Here is a 25,913-nt window from a genome sequence, read left to right on the forward strand (position 1 = left end):
CCCTTCCTGTCAGACACGTATCTAGATGTCAATTACATGCAGCCTACCGACTCTCATTAGCTTCTCATCAAACGGCCTCTCTAGAGGGACATGATGTCAACAATGGGGCATAATACCAACAACTAGCGATAATTATCGCTAGGTTGGCTTAGCGGCAATGATTTTATCGCCGTGTAGCGACGATTTTTATCGCTTAGGAGCCTTGATATTATCAAGGTTTATCTCCTAAGTGATAAAAATCGGCCGAAATTCATGAATATCGCTGAAAAGTCAGCGATATTCATGCATTACCGAGCAAATGCTCTTAGTCATGTTAACCACCTCCCATTGGATAACATGGCTAAGAACTGCTCAGGGCAGGTGCTAGCTTTTGGAGATATTCGCGCTTAGCGCGAATTTCTCCAAAAGTTGGTAATAGGAGATAGCGATGTTAGCGACTGTTTCCAGTCGCTAACATCTTGGCACGCCTACTTTGCATGTCATTAGTGATAAATATCACTGACATGCTAAGCGGGGCCCAAGATGGTCGCTATCTCCTACTAGCTGTCGCTAACTGGTGTTAGCGACAGCTAGGTAATAGGGAGATAATTTTATCTCTGCTTTCTTGGCCTTTAAAGCCAAAAAAGCAGAGATAAACCCCCTTGATAATATGCCCCAATGTTATTTCCGCCTCAAGCTCCCGCGGCCCATTTCCAAAGACTAAAAGCATATTTACAGCCAAATCATTTCTCATTACCATGTGTCTCTTTAACTCGCTCTTATATTCCGCAACCAGAGCTTTCCCCTCTGGTGCTGGCATCTGAGCTCCCCTTTAAATAAGAGAATCTAATTTCCCTTCCTGTCAGACACGTATCTAGATGTCAATTACATGCAGCCTACCGACTCTCATTAGCTTCTCATTGAACGGCCTCTCTAGAGGGACGTGATGTAAACAATGTTATTTCCGCCTCAAGCTCCCACGGCCCATTTCCAAAGACTAAAAGCATATTTACAGCCAACATGATAACTTTCCACAATTTCCCACTACTGATCTTAAGCACTCCCAATAGCAGAGGCACAGGCATGCTTTCAAGACTCGTTAGGTCTCGCAGAGAGACCTATTGCGGGGAAATCAAAAAGTTAAACCAGGCGGATTGCGAGTGCGGATTTCCAACAGTTCACGTGAAATCACGTGACCACAAGCACGTGCATTTCCCCACCTCAAAGCCACATCAGACCTGACCTTACCATTTGCTCCTGTGCTTCCCCGCCCACTGCTACACACTTCACGGCCGCCAGGCCGTGACTCGCATTCAAAGCTGGCCTAAAAAAAAAACTCTCTTCAAAGGCTCTGCTCCCCGCCTCCCCACCCCCCCTTCTCCACTCTCCTACTGTGCTGGCAGCCCAAACCCCGAGGACATCTCCCCTGGCCGCAGACCGTTGTTGCCCAAACTTCATGCATAATTGCCGAAGAGGCATTACTTCATTGGAACATGAGCATTTGGACACTAACTACATAATCGAGACATTTCTCTGTAGTCTCGATTTTACTTCAACCCCTCACCCCCCATATGCCAAAGGCCCTCCTACCCTTCCTTAGATCTTCACTATTGTTTGAACTGCTTCACACTTCAACTCGCTCACTCCCCTTCTCCCCCGCCCTCCACCCCATCCGCACTGCAATCTCTCTTCGTCGGACTTAACGTTCTCCCCACCGTGTCAGTACCTCTTTATCACTTCTGCACTGTAGCAGTCTTTCTGTGGGCCCCAGCCGGCTTTCCTCGTGATCTCTTCAGTGTTTCAGTCGCCACCGCTGCTTCGGCAGGCGGTAAAGTGCTTCACTCGCACACTTCTTTCACATTGACTCTGCCTTCAAGAGATGCAACATGTGCAGAAGGTGCCGCAGTCAGTGCCCGTGCCTGTCCTTGTTTTAACAACCCACTAACCTTGGTGCTTCCAAGTCTTGCAGGCCACTTCCCTGCATTATGGCCCATGCATCTGCGTGTAGCTTGTGCTGCGCCCTTGTTCACTGTCACCTCCCTTTCCATGCCCAGTGTCACTTTAGTGTCCCAGAGGCGTTCCTCTTTTCTTCTGTCCTCTGGTCAGTCCCTTCCCGTCTCTGTGTCTCTCCAATGCCCCACCATTGAGCGTTTTGCCTCACACCTTTTACACCGCATCCCGTTCGTTCTGCACATGTCCACCCTGTTATAGTGTGGCTTCCGTCCTTTAAATAGAATGGCTCCACTGCTCGTTAGCCAGCTCCTGGATTAATACAACATGTAATGTTTTCTCCTGGCATTGCTTTCTACTGAGGTCTTACTCTCACCCTCTGAGCTCCCTTACACACACTCTCCCCCTCCCTGGCGTTGTTGCAACCGTTTTGGGAAATGGACTGTGAATTTGGCAAGGGCCGTTTGCTTTTCAGGAAACAGCTAGCAGTTAACAGGCTGTCTTATCAACGTTATGGAAATATCTGCGGAGAAATTAAAGGGACTAGCACGTGGTGGCAACACCAGGAGTGGACATGAACATGCAGTCACTGATGGCGTGGCTATCATGCTCAGCTTTTGGAACCAATAATTTGTAAAGAAAATCCAGTCAAGGTCTTGATAGTGAACGGTGGGCTTGATTAACTGCTTGTTTAGGTTTTGTTATTATTAGGGTAGTCCCAGCTATGATTTTCTAAACTTGTTTTTAATGAATGTCTTTCTTCTGTCCATGGTTCTCGTTTGTGTATGGTTGTAATCCTTTTATGTTATTGACACTGCCAATGTAGTAATATTATTACCACCTTCTCGCTCCCTGTATTCTGTTAAGATTACGATATGACCTCCATTTCATCAGGGAGACCATAGGCCAGTTCAGAATTTCCTCCAACAGACTATTGCATTCTGGGAGCTGTAGTCTTGATTCATCTCAACAGATAAAAAGAAAGGACTAACGTTTCTAAAACAATGACTTGTAAAAGGAAACTCGGTACCCTGAAGGCATGTGGTCATCTTGTATCTACACTCTATAAAGGTCTTTCTTAGGGCGTTTCCTCACTGCGCCCTCTCTCTCCCTACTTATTTTGTGCTCTCTCTTTTGACCTTGGTCTCCTGCCCTCTACCTCGCTGTCATCCCATACTACTCCCTACTTATTTCGTACTCTCTCTTTTGACCTCTCCTCTCTCCCTCTGTTTACCTTCCCCCTGCTCTCCTTTTTCTCCCTCTCCCCATCTCCCCCTCTGCCTGCTCTCCTCTCTCTCTCCCTCTCTCCCTCCCCTCTCTCTCCCCAATCGTCAATGCCACCAGCCGCCTGCCTGCCTGCCTCGCATCACCACATCAAAGGCAGCCCAGCCTCCCTCCCACAAGCTTCTCCCAGCGTGCGCCTTGCCTCAGGCCGGCATTTCTCCTCCCCTAATTATTCACTGCACGGCCTGCTGCTCCCCCTTCTTGTTTTTCCCTGTTGCCTCCCTTTCCATGCCCAGTGTCACCTTAGTGTCCCAGAGGTGTTACTCTTTTCTTCTGTCCTCTGGTTAGTTCCTTCCCGTCTCTGTGTCTCTCCAATGCCCCACCATTGAGTGTTTTGCCCCACACCGTTTACACCGCATCCCGTTTGTTCTGCACATGTCCACCCTGTTATAGTGTGGCTTCCGTCCTTTAAATAGAATGGCTCCACTGCTCGTTGGCCAGCTCCTTGTTTTTTTTTAGTTACCGCTGGCAGTAGATCTTGCTAGTTTGATGGTTTCAGTATTCATTTACATCCCTTTCATGAATGGCTTTGAAATCGTTTTCTTTTTCATTTTTTAAATACAAACATTGACAAAGTCGGTCTTTTTGTCTTTTGCATAGTAAAACTGTTTTGCAAGCTTCAGTAAGGCACATGGTACTGTGTAGGCTGCAGCAGTCAGACAAACGTGCGTTCTTCTTTTGTCTTTGTTTTCATATCACTTCTACCCAAGCTGTTTGAACTATCTGTAGTAGCTCTTCAGAAGTGCTGGCATATTGGGCAATCCTGTCTCCACCCCTGTGAAGCACGATCAGCTTTTCCAAGACAGTGACCTACTTTTCGTCTATACCATCCTGCAATGAACCCCAAACTCACCGGCTTTTTAGATACACCAGATTGTCTAGAAATCTACTGACATCTCCAGCATGCTAGAGAAGAAACATGTAGGGGTGCAGAGGTCAGTCCAAAGAGGCAGCCTCTTACCAATCAGTTTAGAGAAGTTGAGGAATCCCCTTTATAGATTATTGCAAACAGCACTTTGAGCAACTGCTTCTGTATATGGCGACTCTTGCTGTCACTCTACCGCCCTCACTCTACTACTCTACCACCCTCACTCTACCGCCCTCAATCTACCACTCTACCGCACTCCCTCTACCGCTCTCATGCCCTCACTCTACCACACACACTCTACTGCCCTCACGCCCTCACTCTACCGCCCTCACTCTACAACTCTACCGCACTTCCTCTTCCACTCTACCGCCCTAGCTCTACCACTCTAGCGCTCTCACTCTACCGCCCTCACTCTAACACTCTACCTCCCTCACGCCCTCACTCTACCGCCCTCACTCTACCGCCCTCACTTTACCACTCTACCGCCCTCACGCCCTCACTCTACTGCACTCACTATACCACTCTACCGCCCGCACACACTCACTCTACTGCCCTCACTCTACTACTCTACCGCACTCACTCTACCACCCTCACGGGCTTCACTCTACCATCCTCACTCTACCACTCTACCATCCTCACTCTACCACTCTACCGCCCTCACTCTACCGCTCTACTGCCCTCACTCTACCACTCTACCGCCCTCACCCTACCACTCTACCGCCCTCACTCTACCACTATACCGCCATCACCCTAACACTCTACCGCTCACACTCAACCGCTCACACTCAACCGCCCACACTCTACCACCTTCACTCTACCGCCCTCATTCTACCGCACTCACTCTACCGCCCTCACTCACTCTACCGCCCTCACTCACTATAGCGCCCTCACTCACTTTACCGCCCTCACTCACTCTACCGCCCTCCCTCACTCTATCGCCCTCCCTCACTCTATCGCCCACCCTCACTCTATCGCCCTCCCTCACTCTATCGCCCTCCCTCACTCTATCGCCCTCCCTCACTCTATCGCCCTCCATCACTCTACCGCCCTCCATCACTCTACCGCCCTCACTCACTCTATCGCCCTCCCTCACTCTATCGCCCTCCATCATTCTATCGCCCTCCATCACTCTACCGCCCTCCATCACTCTATCGCCCTCCATCACTCTATCGCCCTCCATCACTCTATCGCCCTCAATCACTCTACCGCCCTCCATCACTCTATCACCCTCCCTCCCTCGATCGCCCTCCATCTATCGCCCTCCCTCTATCGCTCTCCCTCTATCGCCCACCCTCTATCGCCCTCCCTCTATCGCCCTCCCTCTATCTATCACCCTCCCTCTATCTATTTATCGCACTCACTCTATCTATTGGATCACCATAGCATCACTCAGCACCACCACAGCATCACTCAGTGGCACCACAACATTCAACAACAACTGGTTCAAATATTTTCTGTCAATGTTTCAAGCTTTATTACAAATGTCATAAAAAGATGTTAAATGTTTTCACTTCTGTTCTTGTTAAAACATTGTGATTTGTCAGATCAATACATGTAAGACAGGGGAAAACTAAACATGTACCTTTACTAATGCTATAGATGTAACATTTGCTAATTTTATAACTATTGGCATTTCTAATAACAAAATTAATACTTTTATATTTTGAAAAACATAAACAAAAATTAAAAAATATTTACATTTTCCACACCAAAAACATACATTGTTATTTGCAATAACAAATGCTTGTTTTATTTGGTTCGGAGCCTCTTGTTTTATATTGTCACATGACTATTGCAATTCAGGAAAGTTGACATTTTCCAGCAAAATAACATTTGTGGCATGCTTTGAGGGGAGCAGGCAGTGACTACTTTCAACAACACATTTTTAAGCATTCTAAGACATACAAAACATTCTTTACATTTATGTTGCAGCGTCACAAAAAAATGGGAAGACGATCTAATTAATCTATAGGTGTCCAAAGTCCGCTCCTGCGCAATTAAACCACTGGATATTTTCTCCAATAGAATACCTCCAGATCTGTTTCCCACATGAACATATCTTGTTTGTTTGATGGGTTCAGGCGCCACCCAAGATCCCCTCTCCACCATGCTGCATCTGTAAATTCAAACCCCCCCATTCCCTGCCAGGTTATTCTCCCCTTTCACTTCTGCCCGCTTTTAATTATTTATTTTGTTGCACGCATTGCTTGTTTAGTGGAGCCAGCTTTTAAAAAAAAATTGTTTGTGTTTGAGCAGCATCCAAGAGCACCTCCCCGCACTGCTGCATCTGTAAATTTAAACCCCCTTCCCTCCCACACAAGGCAAAACCTTCTTCAAACAAGCATTTACAATGCAATAGGTCTCACATTTATGCAAGTTTAAGCTATTGCCATTGTAAATGACAATGCCTTTTATTTATGTTTTACAAACAAAAACATAAATAAAAGGCATTGTCATTTACAATGCAATAGCTCAAACCTGCATAATTGCGAGACCTAATGCATTGCACCACTCAACGCCACAGCACCACTCAATGACACAGCATCCCTCAACGCCACAGCATCCATCAACGCCACAGCATCCCTCAATGCCACAGCATCACTCAACGCCACAGCATCACTCAATGCCACAGCATCACTCAATGCCACAGCATCACTCAACGCCACTCAATGCCACAGCACCACTCAACGCCACAGCATCCCTCAATGCAACAGCATCCCTCAACACCACAGCATCCCTCAACACCACAGCATCACTCAATGCCACAGCATCACCCAACGCCACTCAATGCCACAGCACCACTCAATGCCACAGCATCCCTTAAAACCACAGCATCACTCAACGCCACATCATCACTCAATGCCACAGCATCACTCAATGCCACAGCATCACTCAACCCCATTCAATGCCACAGAACCACTCAACGCCACAGCACCACACAGCACCACTTAACGCCACAGCACCACTCAACACCACAGCACCACTCAGTGCCACAGCATCTCTCAACACTGCCACAGCATTACACAAAGCCACAGCATCACTCAATGCCACAGCATCACTCAGCACCACTCAACGCCACAGCACCACTCAATGCCACAGCACCACTCAACACCACAGCACCACTCAATGCCACAGCATCACTCAACGCCACAGCATCACAGCATTTGAACATAATGGTTGCCATGTTAGTGCAAAAGACATGTGGAATTGCAAAACTGCGAATTGCATATATTTCATCCTATGCCCATGTCAACTGGGGTATGTGGGCGAAACGTCAAGATCTGTACAGGTAAGGCTCACGGAACATCGTTCAGCTATCCGCACCCAGAAACATACAGCACCACTGGTGAAACACTTTCTCGAGAAAGGTCATGCGCCAGACGAATTCAGATGGCGTATCATTGAAAAAATCAGACTACCTGAAAACAAAGGTGGACACACAGTTCGAAAAAAACGAGAAGTTTTTTGGATCTTTTCACTAGGTACCTTTAAAAACGGATTAAATTCGGAATTGCCCTGGGAAAACGCTATTACCTAAATTTCCCCTTGTTATTATTCCTCTCTGTGAGTATCAATAAGCGCTCTCCCTATATTGGTAGATTTTGTTTGACCCTCATTGTCCTTAAATTTGGCACTTATACAACCAACTTAGTTGGGCCATGTATGCTGGAGATACATCTATATATCTGCAATTATTTTATTATACTATTAAAGGTTATCACTTTTTATTATTAATTATTAATTTCTACATACATTCACATTATATATACTCTTGTAGCATCCTCGATATTCAACTTTTTGTTGTATATATTGACCATGACTTCATCTGCATACATGGCGACACAGTTTCCCTTTTTAGGTCTATATTTGCTCATAACATCCACACCATATAGATTGTGCCCTTTATTATACGCACTTCAACTATATGGTCGAGTTCATACCTTCTAAACATCACTTTTTAGTTCTTTTATCTTATTTCCTACAATATCCTGGCCTCCTTTACTAGTTCCGCTGTAGTCGCATCTGGTGGAACCACTATCGTTTTTAACTCGAACACAGTCCTTTGTTTGTTTTTATCACCCATTTGAGTTTAGATTGCAGTCCGAACCCTCCATCTCTCCCCTTTAATATATGCAGTCCTTTATTTGTGTTTGCTAATTCCCGGAACTCAGATCTACAGCCCCGCCTAGTACGGCACAGATTTAAAAGGATTGGCCAGCCCTTCGCGGTTGATCAATTACCTAATCGACGGCACGCCACATCCCGGTACTGCCACAGAATCCACCTCGACTACGGGCTTATTTTCGCTATCAGGTACCCTTTGTGTATTTTCCTTCTCTTGGATCCTTTTAAAAGCAACACGCATTTCGATTGCCTTACTTAGGGTTTGGTTCCTTGTCACGAAAGGGCCGAACAACAGGTCTGAATCGCTGCACTATTTTGCGGTACGAGATCCGTTTGCTAGTTAAATGGCTACGCGTTATATCCGTTCTATAGTTAGCGTTAGCGGCCATATCTACACCTTCTAATGGTCATGCATTAATTTAATTATAGATATAACGCATGCTATCGCTCAGAGCCTAAGTATAATATATATATACATTTATATACGAGAAACGCGTTACCTTTTTCGCATGAGACATAGAAACCGGCCATAACTATTGACACTTTCTCCTCATCATCTATCCTTTTAGCTTCCCGGTTTGGCATTCCAGCCATCGCTCTATTCATTTTTAAGTACAAGTCAGCGCACGTAGTAGACAGTCAGCTACAGTCACAGACATCTATCTGTTCTTGCAGGTAATTACATGAATGTTTTACCGTTTTATTTTTAAGTCATATTGGACCCAATTTATTGAACTTCATAATCCGCCCACATTTATATTTCTTTCAGAATTACCACATATGTGCGGGCAAATACATTGCTGCTTTGTTGTATCTTCACATCAATTTCAGTGCATATCAGCACCTACATACTCTCTATAAGGTAAACACCAGATTAACACTGATGCGAGTGCATATGTATATAAATGCCTTTTATGACCCACTATATTAGTCTATACTCACCATCTGATAGACATCCTTTCATCTTTCAGAGATCTCTTGCTGACATAATCAAAGTCTGTTATCGTCTATTGGCCTGATCTTTACATTCTTCATCAAGCATAAGAACTTATCCTAGCTATACAGGTACTATAGATTATATCCTCTATGTGCTATCTTAAGTATACTTTGAATGAATCTAGATACGGCTACCCCTGCAATGTTCCACAGTCTCGTATGTTGATATGCAGAAATAGCTTCATTGGCAGTTTCCTTGGACTCGCACATCATGGAACCATTATTTCTTGTTGATTCATTGATCACTATGCCATAATATTTTTTAGTCGGGTTATTTTTCACATATAGATATATATATAGATATCTCCTATATTTACCAGACACTTTTCTCTCTATCTATGTTATAGGTACTCTATTACAGTATAAGCATGGGCGGAAAATCCGTTTCGCTCGCGGATTTTGCGGATTTTCGGGAAATTCGCAATCCGCGAGATTCGCGAATCTCCCGCAAAATCCGCAAATCCGCGAGCAGCGGATTTTGCTCGCTCTGCTCGCACTGTTCGCGTGAGTTCGCGGCTTCCCAGTACAACTTCGCGCCCCGCGAATAAGTGCTAAATTGCAGAAATACGATCTTAGCAAAACTGAAACTACTTACCAGGTTCAAAAGTTCAGGCTCATCATTAGTAGCCATTTCCTGTAGTGCTTCCTGAGGGGCCCCTCCAGAGTTCAGTTGCCAGTTGCAACTATTATGTGACCCTGCTCTGAACCTCAGAATAGTTACACATATGCCACAAAGGTCCTGAATTACAGCTAAGGGAGACAAGCAGGAGCCAGGCTGGAAGTTAAAATCCATTAATCAGCCCCTAATTCATTATTGTCAGTTGGGGCAGGGCAGGTGTTGTAACTAATTTTGCAACAATGAAAGCACTTAGCAAGTGCAAAAGATCACTAATCAGGGCGCACTAAGGAAGCAGGTGCCAGCTAAAAAAATATTCTGTGACACATTAATCAGCCCCAAATTAATTCAGGTCACTTGAGGCAGGGAAGGTGTGCTTTGCTTTGCCGAAAATAATGTACACTGGACAACCAGAGGGTGTGGTGATGAAACAGAGGGTGGCATGGGTGGGCCAGAGGGTGGCATGAGTAGTCAGAGAGTGGCAGTGGTGACAGAGAGTGGCAGTGATGAAGAAGAGTGTCCCAAACAGGCTGGACACGTAGAAACAACAAGTTCGCAAAACTTGCGACCCGACAGGTAAGTTCGCAAATTGCGAAATTGTAAAAACCCTCGCGAACTGGCAGAAACACGGGCGAACACAAAAAAAAAAAATCCGCAAATTCGCGGGAATTCGCGGATTTTGCGGATTGCGAATTCGCAAATCCGCAAAATTCGCGAACGCGAGATTCGCAAAATTCGCCCATGCTTATTACAGTACCATTGACCTGAGAACGACATCTCTCGGTTGCTCCTTGACTAGTAAGTCATGAATATATTGATGCTATATTAATGTACATGTCATGTGATGTTGTTGGGGTGTCTATTTGCTTTTTAATCAGAAAGTCATAAATATATTGGCGTTATATCCATGTACATGTTATGTAATACCATTATGCTATCTAATTGGAAATAATTCCTTTATTTTAACAAAGTGTAATCACCCCACATCGAGACTACATCGTGAAGATATATTAAAGTGCTAACAGTATACATGTTATTAAAAGAGAGACCTCAGTGAAATGTCTCCTGTATCTCTAGATATTCCAGCAATGTTATAGAATATGTTATATATAGATGGCATGTCTAATATAAGTTCCTTCTAGATTCATTATCTGGTTGAGTGAGTACGACACAATCTGTTTTTCATAATAAGTTTATTATATGACTATCCAGAAACAAGCCACAATGATTGGACCGTCTATTTCTAGGTGAAGGGCTATATGCCAATGTTTAACTATATGTATTCAGTTGATGCAAATGTGACTAACAATAAGTTTCCTTTAATATGTACCTATGTTCAACGCAAATCTCCATAGAGCCATGTTGGTAACAATTGCTTTTATATGTAATTACAGATTGTAACTTGCGGCTCCTGAAGAAGGCGGCTTCGCCGAAACGCGCGTCGAGTAATTTATTTTCACTAGTTTTATTACAGACACTATTAAATTTATGTTGGTGTCTTTTTTAATTATATTGAGTATATACTGTATTGTTTTATGTAATTGTGTCATATAAAGCGAATCCCTTGTTCTTTATGTGATTTTTAACATGTTGATTAAAACTATGATCTCTTTTTATTAAGGTCTCTTGTATTGTCTGTCCCTTTTCCTAGCCCTATTTGGTCCAATCACCTGTTTTCTGGTCTTAGACTGCCTAGGAAGTTTTTGTACACATATCTGATTTACCCTGCCCTAGGAGTTTTTCGTAATCACTACCCAGGGGGTCCTTGTTTCTCTACACCTTGTTTACCCACAGCTTGTCTGTGTAGGGCTGTTCGTTTTTGTATCATTACATACTATATCATTGATTGTGAGTACTCATACCTATTGACTTTTTATCATTTCAGTCACAATAAGATATTATCATGGACCAATTTAAAACATTTGGTTTTTCAGAGGAAGATTTTGCACTACTTGTAGGTACTAACTCCACCCCGGCTAATCCTGGCAACACAGGTAGCCATAAGAATGAAGATAGACAGAAACTTTTAGAACTTAAAAAGAAACTTAAACGAATGGAAGCCCATGGGAAGTTTATGGTAGCCTATCTCAGAAATGGCATCATCCCCATGGGTCTTAAAGTCCGTAACATCCCAGGGCTTTTTGTCCACCACAGACCATTCCTTGAAAGATGGAGCCTCATTGCCAACAGATGCTCCCGAGATTTAATGCTCTTAATTGTTGCAACTGCTAAGGAGTTAGCTCTGGCAATTAAGACCGAGATTGAAGAACTGGAAACTAAAATTAAAGCAGCAGGCAACATAGAAGAAGCATTGAAAAAGATAGAAGAAGCGAACAAAGAACTAGAATCCTTCAGTGCCTATCTTGATAAACGTAAGAACGACAAATTATCTAAAGATATACGCTATTATACACTAGAAGGTACCTATCCATATCTAAAGCAGGATTTTTATAAACAAAATCATTTTATAGATGAGACAAGGTCAACCCCTCAAAGAGTTAACAACTTTACAGATTCCTCAGACTCTGAAAATGAAAACGCCAATACTACATATGAAAGAGAAGGTAATTACAATCAATACAATGGCCCCCGATCTAAGCCTTTTTTATCCAACAGGGGCCTCCGCCGGGGTCGTCCTCGAGTGCATTTTCAGAGTCACAACAGCGGACATTTTCAGCAATCACACCAGCAACACCAGCCCCAACACCAACAACATCAACAACAGGAACCCCTATTTATTCGCGAAACCCGCAATCGCCAATATTGGGGCCAGGGGATGTGATTCCTATATTTAACCTCTCATCTACTATCATTGAACCCCAAGTAGAATCTCTGTTATCCAAGGGCCTTTCATTTGTTCCTCATACATATGCTAACATCTTCGAATTACAATCAGATATTATTTCCTTTTTTAGACGGATTAGGCTAAAAAAATTCTTTGCATCAATGCCTGACTCTGAAGAGACTCCCTATCTAGGCAGACGTCCTTCGCTTCCTTCGACTTTCTATCCTACATTGGACCAACTTGGCCCTGAAGTAGCGACATTTGAATTAGTAGTTCTACAACAACTAGAAAGGGCACTTAAGTTTATACCTAAACCCATATACAATCTCAGTAAAGAAGAATCTGAATCGTTGAAATCCTTAAGAACTAATGACAAATTAGTAATCAAAAGTTGCGACAAAGGTGGAGGGATCGTACTGTTGGATTCCAACCTTTATGAATCAAAAATGAACATTATGCTGGCAGATACCACCACCTACTCACAAATTAAAGTAAACCCACTTGGTAAAATATCTAGTAGAATTCTCAGCCTCACAAATAGAGCTCTAACTTCAGGTGATATAGATCAGAAAGACTTTGAGTTTCTGAATTTCCATCAGGGCAAAACTGCATGCATCTATGGCATGCCTAAAATACATAAAAGTATTTCAGACCCTCCATATAGACCCATTGTATCAACCATTGGTACAAACACCGAACCTCTTTCCAAATTCATTGATTTCTTTCTGCGTCCATATATATCCAAAATCAGATCTTATGTCAGAGATACCGGTGATATGATAAATCGAGTGGAGAATTTAAGTTTTAACTCCAATACAGACATCCTGGTCACAATGGATGTTGAAGCACTTTATAGTAATATACCCCAGACAGAAGCGCTTCTTGCAACTAGTTGGTTTATCGACCAGTTTAACATCATATGTCCTAAGGCATTCATTCTAGACCTCCTACATATAGTGCTCACGGAGAATATCTTTGAGTTTGGCGGCACTTTATATCGTCAAATAAGGGGAGTTAGTATGGGGGCGTCTGTGGCACCCTCAATTGCCAATATTTATATGGCAGCATTCGAAACCAAGTTTATTTACAACGAGGTAGCCCCCTTCTACGAGTCAATTTCCCATTGGTCCAGATACATCGACAACATCTTTTTTATCTGGACCGATGGGAAAGATACTCTCTGTGAATTTCTTGAGTGGATTAACCTCACAGATATTAATTTGAAATTCACAGCTCACTATGATACCGAACAGGTAGAATTTCTCGACTTAATGATTAAACATCAGAATGATAAATTGTTTGTTGATCTTTTTGTGAAACCCACCGCTAGGAATACCCTTCTTCATTTTAATAGTTTCCATCCTCGCTGCCAACGCGAGAGTATTCCTTTTTCTCAATTTCTCCGTATTCGGAGAAACTGTACTAATTTAACAGATTATGACACTCAAGCAAACATCATGCGTCAAAAATTTCTTAACAGAGGATATCCTCATAGATTAGTGAGAGATTCATTCAAACGAGCCAGATTCTATGATCGTGACGCTCTCCTTAGGAAAAAAACAGTGAAAGATAACACTCAACTTGTCTGTGTAACCAAACACTCCACCCTAGACAATATAGTGAAGCATGTCATGAATACCAACTGGCACATTTTAAATTCAAACCCAACATCTGATATTAAATTAGACAAACCTCTGTTTGCTCACAAGCGGAACAAAAATTTGAAGGACTTAATTGTGCATTCACGATTTACTGTCAACCAACCGAGATCTGAATTTGTTCAAAGATCCATAGATAACAATTTTCCTGTTAAAGGTACGGTGAAATGTTCCACCTGTAAATCATGCGCAAATATTTTGGCAGGTGAGTCATTTGAACATAATGGTTGCCATGTTAGTGCGAAAGACATGTGGAATTGCAAAACTGCGAATTGCATATATTTCATCCTATGCCCATGTCAACTGGGGTATGTGGGCGAAACGTCAAGATCTGTACAGGTAAGGCTCACGGAACATCGTTCAGCTATCCGCACCCAGAAACATACAGCACCACTGGTGAAACACTTTCTCGAGAAAGGTCATGCGCCAGACGAATTCAGATGGCGTATCATTGAAAAAATCAGACTACCTGAAAACAAAGGTGGACACACAGTTCGAAAAAAACGAGAAGTTTTTTGGATCTTTTCACTAGGTACCTTTAAAAACGGATTAAATTCGGAATTGCCCTGGGAAAACGCTATTACCTAAATTTCCCCTTGTTATTATTCCTCTCTGTGAGTATCAATAAGCGCTCTCCCTATATTGGTAGATTTTGTTTGACCCTCATTGTCCTTAAATTTGGCACTTATACAACCAACTTAGTTGGGTCATGTATGCTGGAGATACATCTATATATCTGCAATTATTTTATTATACTATTAAAGGTTATCACTTTTTATTATTAATTATTAATTTCTACATACATTCACATTATATATACTCTTGTAGCATCCTTGATATTCAACTTTTTGTTGTATATATTGACCATGACTTCATCTGCATACATGGCGACACAGTTTCCCTTTTTAGGTCTATATTTGCTCATAACATCCACACCATATAGATTGTGCCCTTTATTATACGCACTTCAACTATATGGTCGAGTTCATACCTTCTAAACATCACTTTTTAGTTCTTTTATCTTATTTCCTACAATATCCTGGCCTCCTTTACTAGTTCCGCTGTAGTCGCATCTGGTGGAACCACTATCGTTTTTAACTCGAACACAGTCCTTTGTTTGTTTTTATCACCCATTTGAGTTTAGATTGCAGTCCGAACCATCCATCTCTCCCCTTTAATATATGCAGTCCTTTGTTTGTGTTTGCTAATTCCCGGAACTCAGATCTACAGCCCCGCCTAGTACGGCACAGATTTAAAAGGATTGGCCAGCTCTTCGCGGTTGATCAATTACCTAATCGACGGCACGCCACATCCCGGTACCGCCACAGAATCCACCTCGACTACGGGCTTATTTTCGCTATCAGGTACCCTTTGTGTATTTTCCTTCTCTTGGATCCTTTTAAAAGCAACACGTATTTTGATTGCCTTACTTAGGGTTTGGTTCCTTGTCACGAAAGGGCCGAACAACAGGTCTGAATCGCTGCACTATTTTGCGGTACGAGATCCGTTTTCTAGTTAAATGGCTACGCGTTATATTCGTTCTATAGTTAGCGTTAGCGGCCATATCTACACCTTCTAATGGTCATGCATTAATTTAATTATAGATTTAACGCATGCTATCGCTCAGAGCCTAAGTATAATATATATATACATTTATATACGAGAAACGCGTTACCTTTTTCGCATGAGACATAGAAACCGGCCATAACTATTGACACTTTCTCCTCATCATCTATCCTTTTAGCTTCCCGGTTTGGCATTCCAGCCATCGCTCTATTCATTTTTAAGTACAAGTCAGCGCATGTAGTAGACAGTCAGCTACAGTCACAGACATCTATCTGTTCTTGCAGGTAATTACATGAATGTTTTACCGTTTTATTTTTAAGTCATATTGGACCCAATTTATTGAACTTCATGTTCCGCCCACATTTATATTTCTTTCAGAATTACCACATATGTGCGGGCAAATACATTGCTGCTTTGTTGTATCTTCACATCAATTTCAGTGCATATCAGCACTTACATACTCTCTATAAGGTAAACACCAGATTAACACTGATGCGAGTGCATATGTATATAAATGCCTTTTATGACCCACTATATTAGTCTATACTCACCATCTGATAGACATCCTTTCATCTTTCAGAGATCTCTTGCTGACATAATCAAAGTCTGTTATCGTCTATTGGCCTGATCTTTACATTCTTCATCAAGCATAAGAACTTATCCTAGCTATACAGGTACCAAAGATTATATCCTCTATGTGCTATCTTAAGTATACTTTGAATGAATCTAGATACGGCTACCCCTGCAATGTTCCACAGTCTCGTATGTTGATATGCAGAAATAGCTTCATTGGCAGTTTCCTTGGACTCGCACATCATGGAACCATTATTTCTTGTTGATTCATTGATCACTATGCCATAATATTTTTTAGTCGGGTTATTTTTCACATATAGATATATATATAGATATCTCCTATATTTACCAGACACTTTTCTCTCTATCTATGTTATAGGTACTCTATTACAGTACCATTGACCTGAGAACGACATCTCTCGGTTGCTCCTTGACTAGTAAGTCATGAATATATTGATGCTATATTAATGTACATGTCATGTGATGTTGTTGGGGTGTCTATTTGCTTTTTAATCAGAAAGTCATAAATATATTGGCGTTATATCCATGTACATGTTATGTAATACCATTATGCTATCTAATTGGAAATAATTCCTTTATTTTAACAAAGTGTAATCACCCCACATCGAGACTACATCGTGAAGATATATTAAAGTGCTAACTGTATACATGTTATTAAAAGAGAGACCTCAGTGAAATGTCTCCTGTATCTCTAGATATTCCAGCAATGTTATAGAATATGTTATATATAGATGGCATGTCTAATATAAGTTCCTTCTAGATTCATTATCTGGTTGAGTGAGTACGACACAATCTGTTTTTCATAATAAGTTTATTATATGACTATCCAGAAACAAGCCACAATGATTGGACCGTCTATTTCTAGGTGAAGGGCTATATGCCAATGTTTAACTATATGTATTCAGTTGATGCAAATGTGACTAACAATAAGTTTCCTTTAATATGTACCTATGTTCAACGCAAATCTCCATAGAGCCATGTTGGTAACAATTGCTTTTATATGTAATTACAGATTGTAACTTGCGGCTCCTGAAGAAGGCGGCTTCGCCGAAACGCGCGTCGAGTAATTTATTTTCACTAGTTTTATTACAGACACTATTAAATTTATGTTGGTGTCTTTTTTAATTATATTGAGTATATACTGTATTGTTTTATGTAATTGTGTCATATAAAGCGAATCCCTTGTTCTTTATATGATTTTTAACATGTTGATTAAAACTATGATCTCTTTTTATTAAGGTCTCTTGTATTGCCTGTCCCTTTTCCTGGCCCTATTTGGTCCAATCACCTGTTTTCTGGTCTTAGACTGCCTAGGAAGTTTTTGTACACATATCTGATTTACCCTGCCCTAGGAGTTTTTCGTAATCACTACCCAGGGGGTCCTTGTTTCTCTACACCTTGTTTACCCACAGCTTGTCTGTGTAGGGCTGTTCGTTTTTGTATCATTACATACTATATCATTGATTGTGAGTACTCATACCTATTGACTTTTTATCATTTCAGTCACAATAAGATATTATTATGGACCAATTTAAAACATTTGGTTTTTCAGAGGAAGATTTTGCACTACTTGTAGGTACTAACTCCACCCCGGCTAATCCTGGCAACACAGGTAGCCATAAGAATGAAGATAGACAGAAACTTTTAGAACTTAAAAAGAAACTTAAACGAATGGAAGCCCATGGGGAGTTTATGGTAGCCTATCTCAGAAATGGCATCATCCCCATGGGTCTTAAAGTCCGTAACATCCCAGGGCTTTTTGTCCACCACAGACCATTCCTTGAAAGATGGAGCCTCATTGCCAACAGATGCTCCCGAGATTTAATGCTCTTAATTGTTGCAACTGCTAAGGAGTTAGCTCTGGCAATTAAGACCGAGATTGAAGAACTGGAAACTAAAATTAAAGCAGCAGGCAACATAGAAGAAGCATTGAAAAAGATAGAAGAAGCGAACAAAGAACTAGAATCCTTCAGTGCCTATCTTGATAAACGTAAGAACGACAAATTATCTAAAGATATACGCTATTATACACTAGAAGGTACCTATCCATATCTAAAGCAGGATTTTTATAAACAAAATCATTTTATAGATGAGACAAGGTCAACCCCTCAAAGAGTTAACAACTTTACAGATTCCTCAGACTCTGAAAATGAAAACGCCAATACTACATATGAAAGAGAAGGTAATTACAATCAATACAATGGCCCCCGATCTAAGCCTTTTTTATCCAACAGGGGGCTCCGCCGGGGTCGTCCTCGAGTGCATTTTCAGAGTCACAACAGCGGACATTTTCAGCAATCACACCAGCAACACCAGCCCCAACACCAACAACATCAACAACAGGAACCCCTATTTATTCGCGAAACCCGCAATCGCCAATATTGGGGCCAGGGGATGTGATTCCTATATTTAACCTCTCATCTACTATCATTGAACCCCAAGTAGAATCTCTGTTATCCAAGGGCCTTTCATTTGTTCCTCATACATATGCTAACATCTTCGAATTACAATCAGATATTATTTCCTTTTTTAGACGGATTAGGCTAAAAAAATTCTTTGCATCAATGCCTGACTCTGAAGAGACTCCCTATCTAGGCAGACGTCCTTCGCTTCCTTCGACTTTCTATCCTACATTGGACCAACTTGGCCCTGAAGTAGCGACATTTGAATTAGTAGTTCTACAACAACTAGAAAGGGCACTTAAGTTTATACCTAAACCCATATACAATCTCAGTAAAGAAGAATCTGAATCGTTGAAATCCTTAAGAACTAATGACAAATTAGTAATCAAAAGTTGCGACAAAGGTGGAGGGATCGTACTGTTGGATTCCAACCTTTATGAATCAAAAATGAACATTATGCTGGCAGATACCACCACCTACTCACAAATTAAAGTAAACCCACTTGGTAAAATATCTAGTAGAATTCTCAGCCTCACAAATAGAGCTCTAACTTCAGGTGATATAGATCAGAAAGACTTTGAGTTTCTGAATTTCCATCAGGGCAAAACTGCATGCATCTATGGCATGCCTAAAATACATAAAAGTATTTCAGACCCTCCATATAGACCCATTGTATCAACCATTGGTACAAACACCGAACCTCTTTCCAAATTCATTGATTTCTTTCTGCGTCCATATATATCCAAAATCAGATCTTATGTCAGAGATACCGGTGATATGATAAATCGAGTGGAGAATTTAAGTTTTAACTCCAATACAGACATCCTGGTCACAATGGATGTTGAAGCACTTTATAGTAATATACCCCAGACAGAAGCGCTTCTTGCAACTAGTTGGTTTATCGACCAGTTTAACATCATATGTCCTAAGGCATTCATTCTAGACCTCCTACATATAGTGCTCACTGAGAATATCTTTGAGTTTGGCGGCACTTTATATCGTCAAATAAGGGGAGTTAGTATGGGGGCGTCTGTGGCACCCTCAATTGCCAATATTTATATGGCAGCATTCGAAACCAAGTTTATTTACAACGAGGTAGCCCCCTTCTACGAGTCAATTTCCCATTGGTCCAGATACATCGACGACATCTTTTTTATCTGGACCAATGGGAAAGATACTCTCTGTGAATTTCTTGAGTGGATTAACCTCACAGATATTAATTTGAAATTCACAGCTCACTATGATACCGAACAGGTAGAATTTCTCGACTTAATGATTAAACATCAGAATGATAAATTGTTTGTTGATCTTTTTGTGAAACCCACCGCTAGGAATACCCTTCTTCATTTTAATAGTTTCCATCCTCGCTGCCAACGCGAGAGTATTCCTTTTTCTCAATTTCTCCGTATTCGGAGAAACGGTACTAATTTAACAGATTATGACACTCAAGCAAACATCATGCGTCAAAAATTTCTAAACAGAGGATATCCTCATAGATTAGTGAGAGATTCATTCAAACGAGCCAGATTCTATGATCGTGACGCTCTCCTTAGGAAAAAAACAGTGAAAGATAACACTCAACTTGTCTGTGTAACCAAACATTCCACCCTAGACAATATAGTGAAGCATGTCATGAATACCAACTGGCACATTTTAAATTCAAACCCAACATCTGATATTAAATTAGACAAACCTCTGTTTGCTCACAAGCGGAACAAAAATTTGAAGGACTTAATTGTGCATTCACGATTTACTGTCAACCAACCGAGATCTGAATTTGTTCAAAGATCCATAGATAACAATTTTCCTGTTAAAGGTACGGTGAAATGTTCCACCTGTAAATCATGCGCAAATATTTTGGCAGGTGAGTCATTTGAACATAATGGTTGCCATGTTAGTGCGAAAGACATGTGGAATTGCAAAACTGCGAATTGCATATATTTCATCCTATGCCCATGTCAACTGGGGTATGAGGGCGAAACGTCAAGATCTGTACAGGTAAGGCTCACGGAACATCGTTCAGCTATCCGCACCCAGAAACATACAGCACCACTGGTGAAACACTTTCTCGAGAAAGGTCATGCGCCAGACGAATTCAGATGGCGTATCATTGAAAAAATCAGACTACCTGAAAACAAAGGTGGACACACAGTTCGAAAAAAACGAGAAGTTTTTTGGATCTTTTCACTAGGTACCTTTAAAAACGGATTAAATTCGGAATTGCCCTGGGAAAACGCTATTACCTAAATTTCCCCTTGTTATTATTCCTCTCTGTGAGTATCAATAAGCGCTCTCCCTATATTGGTAGATTTTGTTTGACCCTCATTGTCCTTAAATTTGGCACTTATACAACCAACTTAGTTGGGTCATGTATGCTGGAGATACATCTATATATCTGCAATTATTTTATTATACTATTAAAGGTTATCACTTTTTATTATTAATTATTAATTTCTACATACATTCACATTATATATACTCTTGTAGCATCCTCGATATTCAACTTTTTGTTGTATATATTGACCATGACTTCATCTGCATACATGGCGACACAGTTTCCCTTTTTAGGTCTATATTTGCTCATAACATCCACACCATATAGATTGTGCCCTTTATTATACGCACTTCAACTATATGGTCGAGTTCATACCTTCTAAACATCACTTTTTAGTTCTTTTATCTTATTTCCTACAATATCCTGGCCTCCTTTGCTAGTTCCGCTGTAGTCGCATCTGGTGGAACCACTATCGTTTTTAACTCGAACACAGTCCTTTGTTTGTTTTTATCACCCATTTGAGTTTAGATTGCAGTCCGAACCATCCATCTCTCCCCTTTAATATATGCAGTCCTTTATTTGTGTTTGCTAATTCCCGGAACTCAGATCTACAGCCCCGCCTAGTACGGCACAGATTTAAAAGGATTGGCCAGCCCTTCGCGGTTGATCAATTACCTAATCGACGGCACGCCACATCCCGGTATCGCCACAGAATCCACCTCGACTACGGGCTTATTTTCGCTATCAGGTACCCTTTGTGTATTTTCCTTCTCTTGGATCCTTTTAAAAGCAACACGTATTTCGATTGCCTTACTTAGGGTTTGGTTCCTTGTCACGAAAGGGCCGAACAACAGGTCTGAATCGCTGCACTATTTTGCGGTACGAGATCCGTTTGCTAGTTAAATGGCTACGCGTTATATTCGTTCTATAGTTAGCGTTAGCGGCCATATCTACACCTTCTAATGGTCATGCATTAATTTAATTATAGATATAACGCATGCTATCGCTCAGAGCCTAAGTATAATATATATATACATTTATATACGAGAAACGCGTTACCTTTTTCGCATGAGACATAGAAACCGGCCATAACTATTGACACTTTCTCCTCATCATCTATCCTTTTAGCTTCCCGGTTTGGCATTCCAGCCATCGCTCTATTCATTTTTAAGTACAAGTCAGCGCACGTAGTAGACAGTCAGCTACAGTCACAGACATCTATCTGTTCTTGCAGGTAATTACATGAATGTTTTACCGTTTTATTTTTAAGTCATATTGGACCCAATTTATTGAACTTCATGTTCCGCCCACATTTATATTTCTTTCAGAATTACCACATATGTGCGGGCAAATACATTGCTGCTTTGTTGTATCTTCACATCAATTTCAGTGCATATCAGCACCTACATACTCTCTATAAGGTAAACACCAGATTAACACTGATGCGAGTGCATATGTATATAAATGCCTTTTATGACCCACTATATTAGTCTATACTCACCATCTGATAGACATCCTTTCATCTTTAAGAGATCTCTTGCTGACATAATCAAAGTCTGTTATCGTCTATTGGCCTGATCTTTACATTCTTCATCAAGCATAAGAACTTATCCTAGCTATACAGGTACTATAGATTATATCCTCTATGTGCTATCTTAAGTATACTTTGAATGAATCTAGATACAGCTACCCCTGCAATGTTCCACAGTCTCGTATGTTGATATGCAGAAATAGCTTCATTGGCAGTTTCCTTGGACTCGCACATCATGGAACCATTATTTCTTGTTGATTCATTGATCACTATGCCATAATATTTTTTAGTCGGGTTATTTTTCACATATAGATATATATATAGATATCTCCTATATTTACCAGACACTTTTCTCTCTATCTATGTTATAGGTACTCTATTACAGTACCATTGACCTGAGAACGACATCTCTCGGTTGCTCCTTGACTAGTAAGTCATGAATATATTGATGCTATATTAATGTACATGTCATGTGATGTTGTTGGGGTGTCTATTTGCTTTTTAATCAGAAAGTCATAAATATATTGGCGTTATATCCATGTACATGTTATGTAATACCATTATGCTATCTAATTGGAAATAATTCCTTTATTTTAACAAAGTGTAATCACCCCACATCGAGACTACATCGTGAAGATATATTAAAGTGCTAACTGTATACATGTTATTAAAAGAGAGACCTCAGTGAAATGTCTCCTGTATCTCTAGATATTCCAGCAATGTTATAGAATATGTTATATATAGATGGCATGTCTAATATAAGTTCCTTCTAGATTCATTATCTGGTTGAGTGAGTACGACACAATCTGTTTTTCATAATAAGTTTATTATATGACTATCCAGAAACAAGCCACAATGATTGGACCGTCTATTTCTAGGTGAAGGGCTATATGCCAATGTTTAACTATATGTATTCAGTTGATGCAAATGTGACTAACAATAAGTTTCCTTTAATATGTACCTATGTTCAACGCAAATCTCCATAGAGCCATGTTGGTAACAATTGCTTTTATATGTAATTACAGATTGTAACTTGCGGCTCCTAGTTTTATTACAGACACTATTAAATTTATGTTGGTGTCTTTTTTAATTATATTGAGTATATACTGTATTGTTTTATGTAATTGTGTCATATAAAGCGAATCCCTTGTTCTTTATATGATTTTTAACATGTTGATTAAAACTATGATCTCTTTTTATTAAGGTCTCTTGTATTGTCTGTCCCTTTTCCTAGCCCTATTTGGTCCAATCACCTGTTTTCTGGTCTTAGACTGCCTAGGAAGTTTTTGTACACATATCTGATTTACCCTGCCCTAGGAGTTTTTCGTAATCACTACCCAGGGGGTCCTTGTTTCTCTACACCTTACAGCATCACTCAACGCCACAGCATCACTCAATGCCACAGCATCACTCAACGACACAGCATCACTCAACGACACAGCATCCCTCAGCACCACTAAACGCCACAGCACCACTCAACGCCACAGAACCATTCAACTTCACAGCACCACTCAGCGCACAGCATCACTCAACGACACAGCATTACTCAATGCCACAGCATCACTCAATGCCACAGCATCACTCAATGCCACAGCATCACTGAATGCCACAGCATCACTCAACGCCACAGCATCACTCTGCACCACTCAACGCCACAGCACCACTCAACACCACAGCATCACTCAGCACCACTGAATGCCACAGCATCACTCGGTACCACTGAATGCCACAGCATCACTCAGCACCACTGAACGCCACAGCATCACTCAGCACCACTGAACGCCACAGCATCACTCAGCACCACTGAAGGCCACAGCATCACTCAGCACCACTGAAGGCCACAGCATCACTCTGCACCAATGAACGCCACAGCATCACTCTGTGCAACTATTCAACAACAACTGGTTCTAATATGTTCTCTCAATGTTTCAAGCTTTATTACAAATGTCACAAAAAGATGTTAATATTTCACTTCTGTTCTTGGATTTTCATCATAATAAAATACACTGAACATAATCTTCCCAAAAGTTATTTACAAAAGTTTAAGCTATTGCCATTATAAATTAGAATAACTTTTATTTAAGTATTAGTTATTAAAAAAAATATTGTAATATTAATACATCTAAGTCATGTAAATACAACACATATCGCATTACAAATGCTATAGGTGTCACGTTTGCGAAAGTTAAAACTATTGGCATTGTAAATGACAAAGCTATTAATTTAGCTATTTTCAAAACCAACACATAAATAAAAAATGTGTCATTTACAGTGCCAAAAGCTCAAACTTTCCTAACGCAAGACCTATTGCATTGCAAATGCTTGTTTTTTTATACCACGCGACATATTGTCCTTCTGACACCAGTAAAGACTGTAAGTGCGAGATCTCAACCCTAAAAAATGTAAGTAGTGCTACTTGTACACACTGAATTACTGAACATACTCAATATGTGGTGAAGCAACTCGATCATTTTGCTTTTTCATAATAAATATGGATGTGCCCAGGAAGTCGAAGACACTCCTCCGTGATGCAGGCTCTTCTTCAGTGACACGTCATTTTAATAACAGCAACTTGTTGTATTTAGTGCTTTATCCTACTGGTGTAATATAGAAGCATTGAAAATGATTAATATTAGTATTGTCTAATTCATGATGATTAATTCACCGACTATGGAAGTAATTTCCATTACTGGACACAAGCATGAAAATGGCTAACCCACTGAGCTATCTCAGAATTGAAATAAAAGTCTAAGGGCGCCTGGAGCAGACGGCATGCACTCCTAGAGAAGAATAGCACAAACCTTGCATGCGTGTGCCTGGGCAAATACTGGCCTGTTGTTGCTACAGTGATCTTTGTTTGATGTGAGCGTCCTTTGTGCCAGATGGGTGTGCCCTGGAGTATGGCATCTGGATAAGGGAAGGCAAATCCATTCAATGAACTGTAGTAGGAAGGATGTGCTTATCATCCTCACGAGGAAAAGTACTGATATATCAATAAACTTTTATGAGAAGCTTTATGCAGTAATTACCCGCAGCTGGAAAGCAGGGATGTCTCCCAGGATATGTCACTGTCTTTCACTTCAAAGTAAACACTGGTGAGCTAGCAGTTAATTATTTGTATCTACACATGCCTCAGAGGAAAGTGGGAAGATCTGCATGGTTGGATACAGAAAAGAAGCCACTTAAAACACTTTATTATATATATCTATTGTACATTCTAACTTTCAACCACTGGACACTGAACCAGGTTTATTATATATATATATATATATATATATATATAT

Source organism: Lissotriton vulgaris, chromosome 8 (assembly GCF_964263255.1).
Source record: "Lissotriton vulgaris chromosome 8, aLisVul1.2, whole genome shotgun sequence".
NCBI lineage: Eukaryota > Metazoa > Chordata > Amphibia > Caudata > Salamandridae > Lissotriton > Lissotriton vulgaris.